The sequence below is a fragment of the Leucopleurus acutus genome (genome assembly GCF_964270905.1).
Source record: "Leucopleurus acutus genome assembly, chromosome: 18".
Taxonomy (NCBI): domain Eukaryota; kingdom Metazoa; phylum Chordata; class Mammalia; order Artiodactyla; family Delphinidae; genus Leucopleurus; species Leucopleurus acutus.
Genome location: NC_139160.1, coordinates 44,066,142 through 44,076,321, shown reverse-complemented (window position 1 = coordinate 44,076,321; position 10,180 = coordinate 44,066,142).

The following is a 10,180-nucleotide window of genomic DNA, read 5'->3' as shown; positions in this document are numbered from 1 at the left end:
TACCCAAGGGTTGGATGGGACTATTATTGGGAAGAAGTAGTGTCACTATGAAAGGTTTAACTATTAGGCCAGGAGTCACAGATTCTGACTACGAAGGAGAAATAAAACTCATGGCACAAACTACTGAAAATATAATAACTATTTCTCCTGGCGATAAAATTGCACAACTGCTACTTTTGCCCTTTGTACATCATGGACAAATTTTACAACATCAAAAGAGAGGAACAAAGGCTTTTGTATCATCTAATGCTGCCTACTGGATTCAGAAGATAGAGAAAGAACGTCCAGAAATGAAATGAACCATTAATGGAAAGGTTTTTTCAGGTTTGTTAGACACTGGAGCTGATGTCTCTGTTACGACGCAGATGCACTGGCCTAAACGTTGGCCCATTAGTCCTACTATTACACAACTTCAAGGAATAGGACAAAGTTCTTCTCCTGTGCAAAGTAGTCAGTTATTATTATGGCAAGATAGTGAGGGCCATTCAGGATACTTCCAGCCTTATGTTTTGCCTGGGCTGCCTTTAAACCCCTGGGGCCGAGATATATTAAAAGAAATGGGAGTACTGCTTTATAATCCAAATTCTCAAGTCTCTCATAGGATGTTGGATCAAGGATTTCTTCCCACAAAAGGGCTGGGAACAAATCAACAAGGAACTGTCTATCCTATTGATGTGACAATAAAAAATGATAGACAAGGTTTGGGTTTTTCTTAGGGACCTTGGATTCTCCTCCACTCACAGCTGATCCAATTACTTGGCTGACTGATGACCCTGTATGGGTGGACCAATGGCCCCTCACAAAGGAGAAATTAGAAGCTGCAGAACAATTATTACTGGAACAATTAGGGCATTTAGAAATATCCAATAGCCCTTGGAATACTCCTATTTTTATTATCAAGCAAAAGTCTGGAAAATATAGGTTATTACAGGATCTAAGAGCTGTCGATAAAACTATGCTAATAATGGGAGCTCTTCAACCAGGCCTACCCTCTCCAGCAGCCATAGCACACAATTACCATCTTTTAGTTATAGATTTAAAAGATTGTTTTTTCACTATTCCTTTGTTTCCTGAAGATAGAAAACATTTTGCTTTTAGCTTGCCTTCCTTAAATTTTAAGGAACCCATGAGGAGATTTCAATGGAAAGTATTGCCTCAGGGCACGGCAAATAGTCCTACATTTTGCCAAAAATAGGTGGCTCAGGCCTTGACTCCTGTGAGAAAAAGGTTTCCAACGTTATACTTCATACATTATATGGATGATATACTTTTAGCCACTGATAATATTTCTTTATTAGAGACTGCTTTTCAATTTTTACAACAATCCTTACGATCATTTGGCTTGGTCACTGCCTCAGAAAAAGTTCAAAGACAATCTCCATTTTTATATTTGTGAAAATATATTGATAACACTACTATTAGGCCTCAAGAACTGCAAATTCGAGTTGATCATTTAAAAACATGAAATGATTTTCAAAAATTACTTGGAGATATTAATTGGCTAAGGCCTTCCTTAAAACTTACTACTGCTCAATTACAGCCTCTGTTGGATATTCTTAAAGGCAATTCAGACCCTTCGTCATTATGCTCCATGACTCCAGAGGGTTTCCAAGCATTACAAATAGTTAATAGAGCTATCAGCTCTGCGCGGTTAACTCGAATACATACTCACCTGCCAATTTCTTTAATTGTTTTTCCAACACCTCATGTACCTACAGCTGTTTTATGACAAACGGCTGGGATTATTGAATGGATTCATATGAAAACTACACCCTCTAAAGTTATTAACCCTTATTATGAACTTATTAGTAAGTTAATAATGCAAGGTAGAACTAGATGCTTACAACTTATAGGAATAGAACCTTCTCAAATTATTATCCCTTATTCAGTTAGTCAACAAAATTGGCTTTTTCAACATAGTAACGAATGGGGTCTTGCTCTTGCAGGATTTCCAGGAAACCTAGGATGTCATTATCCTGCTGATAAGATAATTCAATTTAGTAAAAATAATCTTTACATTTTTCCTTCTATAATCCAATGGCACCCTATTCCACATGTACCTTTGGTTTTTACAGACGGGTCCTACTCAGGAATGGCTATTGTACTCATGGACGACGGGACAAAATTGATTGAACAAACTTCACTGACTTCAGCTCAGCGTGTTGAACTATATGCTGTTATTATGGTTTTTGAGCATTTTCCTTCTGTGTCTCTTAATCTGTTTTCTGATAGTAAATACCGCATTGATCTATTACTTCTTTTGGAAACTGCTACCATAGGACATACTAATGACCCTGAATTATCATCCTCTTTTCGTTTGCTTCAACAGCTTATTCAGGGCTTCCCTGGTGGCGCAGTGGTTGAGAGTCCGCCTGCCGATGCAGGGGTACACGGGTTCGTGCCCCGGTCCGGGAAGATCCCACATGCCGCGGAGTGGCTGGGCCCGTGAGCCATGGCCGCTGAGCCTGCGCGTCCGGAGCCAGTGCTCCGCAACGGGAGTAGGCCACAACAGTGAGAGGCCCGCGTACCACAAAACAAAAAAACAAAACAAAACAAAAAACAAAGAAACCCAGTTTATTCGTTCCCGCGATGGTCCTGTTGCAGCTCTACATATCCGTGCTCATTCTAACTTGCCTGGTCCATTTGACTAAACTTAATGCGACTGCAGATGTTTTAACTCGATCTAAATGTGATCTTTATCCTGTACATTTTCCTCCCAAGAATAGAGTTGAAGTTACTCCTCCTCCTCAATCTCTTTTCCCTAAAGCAGGACATATCCCAATTTACCGTACTCCTCCTTTCCGTTCGTCACGCTATCAAGAATGGCTAATGTATTGCATTTGCTACTTGTGTACTGTAAATAAACATGGTTTATATCCAGGACGCCCTTGTGTTATGGTGAGTTATGATCAAACTCCTTTACAAGCAGCACAACACTCCCATGCTGTACATCATCAATCAGCTACCACCTTACACAAACAATTTTCCCTTACTCGTGAGGCTGCCCGACAAATTGTTAAGCAATGCCCACAATGTTTACCTCATTTTCCCGCTCCACATTATGGTGTCAGTCCTCGTGGATTATTACCTAGTCATTTATGGCAAATGGATGTTACTCACATCCTCTCTTTTGGGAAGTTGCAATTTGTTCATGTCACTATTAACACTTATTCTGGCTTCCTTTGTGCTACCGCACAAACAGGAGAAGCTACTAAACATGTTATCACTCTTTTATTACACTGTTTTGCTTTCACGAATCTTCCCAAAATTATTAAAACAGATAAAGAGCCCACTTACACTAGTGCTGCTTTTGCAACATTTTGTAATTCATTACAAATTACCCATATTACAGGCATCCCATATAACCCTCAAGGACAAGGTATTATAGAACGTGCAAATAGATCTTGAAAACTATTGAAAAAATAAAAAAGGGGGAATTATACAGAACAACACCACATAAGCTTATAAATCATGCTTTGTTTATTTTAAATTTTCACACTGTTGATAAATTTGGCCGGTCTGCAGGGGAGAGGTTGATGGCTGAGCCAAGATTGGCCTCTCAATCTCCGGAGGTCCTCTGGAAAGATCCGTTAACCAGCACTTGACATGGTCCTGATCCTGTGTTGATTTGGGGCCGCGGTCACGTGTATATCTTTCCCAGATCAGCGCCTGGACCTCGCTGGCTTCCTGAGCACTTAGTCAAGCAATTAGATGGCTCGCCACAGCTCACAACAAGTTCAGAATTTGAGGAAGCTCTGCATCTCTCCCGAAAATTTGACACTGTTGATTCAGAAAAAGAAGAAGAAGGAGATCAGATGGCAGCATTAAAATTGAGGATGGGTTTAGCTTGTCATGCAAAGTATACATGGATTTGTGTTACTCCTTATAAGTATGATGACTCTATTTGGGAATGAGAAAAAGTAAAAATGCACCTGCTGAGTGTTTGGTCAGATAATAATATTAGTCTTGATCTTAAGAAATTAAATGCTGAAATTCAGGATATGCAAAATGCACATCTTGATGATATTTCGCCAGAAGATGTAATTCAAACATTACTGGATCATTTAAAGTAGTTACACCCTCAGTCTTGGATTACTGGAAGGTTGTCAGGTTTTATTACCCTGGCCATAATTTGCCTATTATTGATAATAATCTTCTCATGTCTGTTTCATATCCTCATGCAACAATATACTACTCTCGGCACTAAGCTTCATGGAATAATTTTGCAGCAAAAATTAAAAAATAAAAAAGGGGGACCTGTGGGAAGCAGTCAGCCATGAAAGCAGGCTGTGGACGTGCCAGGCATGCCGCCGCTCGCTGCTCGAAGGGACTGTCCCTACTTGTTCCCCTCCTTGTTCCATTCCATGGGAGATAAATCACCAGGGCCCAGAGATCAGAAAGAATGTAAACTGAGATAAGCAAAGCTGTCTCCCCCCTGCACATGCAGGTTATTTTTGATGATTCTGGCTTTATGGGTTTTCTCCCAGGGAAGTTAACCCTGAGCCGAGACAGTCTTTACATAATGTAAACCACCGTCTGGCAACCTTCCCTTTTCTAGTCTATATAATCTGCCACTGTAGCGCAATAAAATTTGCCTTGCAACCATCAGTTGTCTTGGTCCTTCTGACCCCATTCGTTGGTGCTACTTCAGTCCCTTACCCCTTCCCTTCTGGCCCTGGGCGGTGAGAGCCTCTTTCTCTGGCTGGTCCGCGGCAGAAAGCCAATGAGGCAAGAGTAGGCTTGGAGTATCCAAGGAGCAGAAAGGATGTCAGTGTGTGGAAAACAGAGCGAGCAAAGTGGAGAGGAGAAGGAAACAGTTAGAGAGTAAATGGAGGCCCAGATTTCTAGGGCTATGGAGGCACTTTGAGGACTTTGCATTTTCTGTGAAGAAGCCATTGAAGAGATTTGAGTGACATGATCTGACTTATGTTTTAACAAGACCTCTCTGGATGCCATGTTGATTAGAGACTATAGAAGAGTAAGCACAAGCCCCAGAAGACCAATAGTTGATTCAAAGAAGTGATTACCCAAACATGGTCCCCCTCGTCAGTGAGGACGCAGAGCAGGGATCGGCAAATACTGGCCACAAATCAAATCAGGCTCTCAGCCTGGATCTGTGGGACTGTGAGCTAATAATGGTTCTCACGTTTAGAAAGCTTGTTGAAGAAGAAAGAGGAGGAGAAGCTACAGAAACTGTATATGGCCCACAAAGCCTAAGATATTTAAAATCCAGAAAATGCTTTCCAACACCTGATGTAAAGCATGTGGCTCATAGGAGGTCCTCAACAAAATCTGGAAGAGGAATACATGAGTCAGTTAGTTCCTGAAAACACTATAGGTGTCAAGAAACATTTCACCCTTAACCTTCATAAATGATGCCATTTCCATTGAGCTATTGAAAAATATATTCTGGCTTTCAAAACAATAAACCAGAGGGCACTTTGTCACATAGGCAAGGTCATAAACAACTGTCAAGTGAAGTTGAAATAGCAACAAATCAAATAATAATAAAAAACATTTTTATAGATTTTTAAACCTTACAAAGCATTTTCATGTTCATTATCTAATTTAATCCTCAAATCAATGCCATGAGATAGTTATTATTTTCCCATTAGAAATGACCACATATTGAATCCTTAGTGATTGCTCAAGAAAAGCTGAAATCTTGAGTGTTACATCTATTAATGCCAAGGTTGGGTTTTTTCCCATGGGAACATTGGATGCTAAAATCCACAGGGATTTTCAGCTCAAGATGGCAGACTAGGAAATATATTTACTTTCTGTTTCTCCTGAAACCATATCTAAATAAAACTGTAGAAATACCAAAATTAATCAACCAATAAAAGCCAAGACATTTTGGAAGTCATCAACCACAGAAAGATTTCAACACATTTCGAGAAGGCAAACAGTGAAATGGAGGAGCCATGAATAAAATAATGAAGAAAAAAAGACTGATCCTAAGTAAGGTCTGCACAAAGCCAGTCAGCTTTTGCTGAGCTCTGGTTATAGTAAAGGGCAGAGGAAAGAAGAGGGGCTGAAAACAAGGAGACAAAAGTCATTTTAGGAAAAACAGTTCATTTCATGAGCCCCAGGGAACACTCAGCCTGCTGCCATACTAACTCATGAATTACAATGGATTGTTGGTAAGCAAGACAAGAAAACAGGGAAGAAACAAAAGAAACAAAAATCAAGACATTGTTTCTTACTGACCTCTTCTCAAATGAGATCGAGGAATTATGGTTCAATGCCACAGCTGTAAATCATTTCTGCTCTTGGAGAGGTTAGAAAAGGCTTATAATATTTACCCTTTTTTTTCAGACAGAATTTAGGTCTGAGCAAAAGCTTTTGTGTCCTCCAACCCCAAAGTTTCTTGGGGATGGAAGTCCAAATTTGCTGTGACATACCATAAAAAGAATCTCATGAGCAGAGGGTCAAACTAATTTTGGAATATATGAATTATGCCCAGTGTTATTTTCAATAGGTTTTAGAAAAAATATATTTATATATGTATATATATATATATATATATATATATATATATATATACACATACATTTTTACTGATCTATATGATTCTGGCCTCTGAAACTTCTACGTGTCACATGCGTGATACATAACACACAATGTGTCAGCCCCAGGAGAGAGAAAACACTCCAATGAAGCAAGCCAAAGAAACAAGTTTTAAACAAGGTCAAGTGATGTGTAGACCAGGATTGTTCAATTCTTTCCTGTCATGCTGAAGCTTCCAGCTCCTGAATAACAACACATGCTTCCCTTGTCCTAGACACCCAAGAGTACGTCTCCTCTCTTGGGCATATGAATCTCTAGAGTTACATATGTGTAGTAAAGAGTGGACCCAGCTGGCATACTCACAATGACCAAATTGTGTTGATCGTACTTTACACCAATACATCGCTCTACGCTGAAGTTGCAATAAATGATATATTTGCTTTCTAGACATGAATGAGACGCCTCACTGGATATACTCCAGGAAGGCCAGAGAAGCTGGCTTCTAATCCATACCGAACAATTCACTGGTGAATTTCTTTCAGGATAGCCCATGATTTATCTAGAATATAATCATTACATATATGGATCCTTCAAACTAGAGAAAGGGAAAATCCAGGCTTCAAGCCTCAATTGGAAATATGGAATGGTGCCATGCTGACAACTGGTGGTCCCTGACCTGTATCTTCTGAGATTAGAACCCAGTGTCGTGGATGACCAATTCATGCGTTGAACAAAAGAAGACCTCCTACAGGGCAGTGTAGCTGTTCATTGCAGGTATGGCACTTAGGGCTAAGTACCATAAGGACTACAAGAAAAAAAGAAAAACAAGTAACACATGAAGCATGTATGATAAGGAGGCACCACAGTCCAGAGCACGAGCTCTGGAATCACACAGGCTTGGTTCGAATCCCGGCTAAGCCACTACCATCCGTATACCCTGAAGGACAGGCCTAGGTTTAAATGTTGTTTTACCAAATTTCAAAAAAGAAGTGAAGAAAGAACCTATCGGCCAGGAAGGGACATCGTGGGGTGCAGCATCCAGTCGGATCAGGGCTCTGCATCTCCTGCTCAGAAACCTTTGCCACCTGGCTCATGGTGATGCTGGCAGCTGAGCAGCCCTGGAGAAGGCGATCCTGTCTCCAGGCCTCGCAGAGAAGCTGGGGAGGTTCCCGGAGGAGGTGGCCCACACTCTGGCAAGCTCTGGCTGCCTCCTGACCTCAGCTCTGAGCAGGCTCTGGCCTCTGGGCCCCGTGGTGGGGAAGGCCTGGCCGATACATACGCAGGGCTGAGGGGTCTGCAGAGCTGGTGCCCAGGCAGGGTGAGCTCTGGAGGAGGAGGCTTCCACAGTCCCCAACAGTCACCGCATGGTGGCCCGTCTGGTGACAAACACCTGCCACGCACAGCGAGAAGTCCCAGCCACTAGAAAGTCCAGAAGGGGCCCCACCCTTTGCCTTTGGGCCGGGGTTTCGCCACCAGCTGGGCTTGCATGTGCCCCCTGCCTCACCCCCTGTCCCGCCCACACTTTCTCTGTGACACGTACAATGGACATGTATAAGAGCCAGGCTGAGCCGTCCAGTGACCAGTGCGTGCCTGACCTTGAGAGGAGTTAGAGGCTAGGAAGAAGCTCTCCCACTTTCACTCTCTGCTCTCAGATCAGGCAGGCAGTACCTCTGATACGGAAGCTATGGACACCATACTTCCTTCCCAGGCTGTCATCTTCCATTCTGCTCCTGTTTTCCCCAGCACCCCATTTACGGCTTTGGCGGGCATCGGTGCTTCAGCAGGCAGCACCTCAGACCCCGAACCTATGGACACCACACCTCCTTCCCAGGCTGTCATCTTCTATTCTGCTCCTGTTTTCCCCAGCACCCCATTTACGGCTTTGGCGGGCATCGGTGCTTCTGCAGGCAGCACGTCTGACCCCGAACCTATGGACACCACACCTCCTTCCCAGGCTGTCATCTTCTATTCTGCTCCTGTTTTCTCCAGCACCCCATTTACGGCTTTTGCGGGCATCGGTGCCTCAGCAGTCAGCCCCTCAGACCCCGAACCTATGGACACCACACCTCCTTCCCAGGCTGTCATCTTCCGTCCTGTTCCTGTTTTCCCCAGCACCCCATTTATGGCTTAGGCTGGCACCGGTGCTTCAGCAGGCAGCACCTCTGACACCAAAGCTATGGACACCACACCTCCTTCCCAGGCTGTCATTTTCCAGTCTGCCCTGTCTCCAAGTAGAACCACTACCCATTTCACACCACTGTTCCAAGTTCTGGGAACACATCACCCAGTGGTAGCAATGCCTCAGGCCATGCCTTGACTCATTCACCTGCAACGTCGGCCAACAGATAGACCAACACTTCAAAGTTATGACAGAAAGTTGGGTAAGTTATACGCTTGGAATTTCATTTATTATTATTAACAAGCACAACTGTAGTGCTTTGACTATAACAAGTACTATTCTAAGGGCTTACCAAATATTAACTCACTTATTCTTCATAATGGCAACCCTATAGGTAGGGAATATTCACAATATTCACTTTTTTGGGGGAAACTGAGGCCCAGAGACGTTGAATAGCTTGCCTAATGCCACACAGTAAGTAGGTGGCAAAAACCCAGGATTAAAACCAGACCATCTAGACTTTCATCACTTTGCTGTGTCACCTTATTATAAGTTGTGGTTAGGGAAGGGACTAAATTGACAAGACTCTGAACTAAAAGGAGAAGGGAGAAATGAGAAAATGAGTGATCCTAGAAACTAGAGAAGAGTTAGGCTCAGAAATTTCTGGTGATGAGACCCGGAAGAACAAGAACTTGGTTGGAATATTAACTTGGGGTAGTATCTGAATCCACTGAGAAATGGTTTTGTTTTCTGTAAAATTTAGAAAGGCCAGTTGGATGAAGATTAATGAAGAAAAAAGTAGAAAGGAAAAGAAAAAGGTGCCTTAAGTGAGACATAACCGCTTCCCTCTAAGTACTAGGGGTGGGGTCCTGTGGGAAAGGATGGAGCTCTCTCTACCAGGTTTGTCACCAGGATGAACAAGGAGAAACATGGCAACCATTGTACTGGTTTTGATGATCTCTCAAAACCAAGGCTTCAGTTTCCAAGAACGACCTATGGTAGCATAACTACTGTGTGTCACACATGCCACTAAGTGTGTTTCCAGTCACACATTTTAATTGGAGAAATAGTTCCTATGAGGTACGCATTAGTTCCCTATGGCTGCTGTAACAAATTACTACAAATGTGCTTGCTTCAAACAAAACACACTTATTTTCTTATGGTTCTGGAAGACAGACGTCCAAAACCAGTTTCCCTGGGCTGAAACCAGGAGTTGACAGGGCCATCCATCCTCCTTCTAGAGGCTCTAAGTGAGAATCTGTTTCCTTGCCAGCATTCCTTGACTTCTGGCCACATCAACCCAACCCCAACTTCATCATCACATTCTCTTTGGAGTAAAAATTCCCTCTGCCTCTCTCTTACGAGAACACCAGTGGTTATATTTGGGCCCGTCCAGGTAGTCCAGGAGAATCTCCCCATCTCAGAACCCTTACTTTCATCCCATTGGCAAAGTCCCTTCTGCCAGTTAAGGTGACATTCACAGGTTCTGGAGAGTAGAATGTGGACATTTGGGGGCAATGGTATTATTCAGTCTACTACAAGGTAGATACT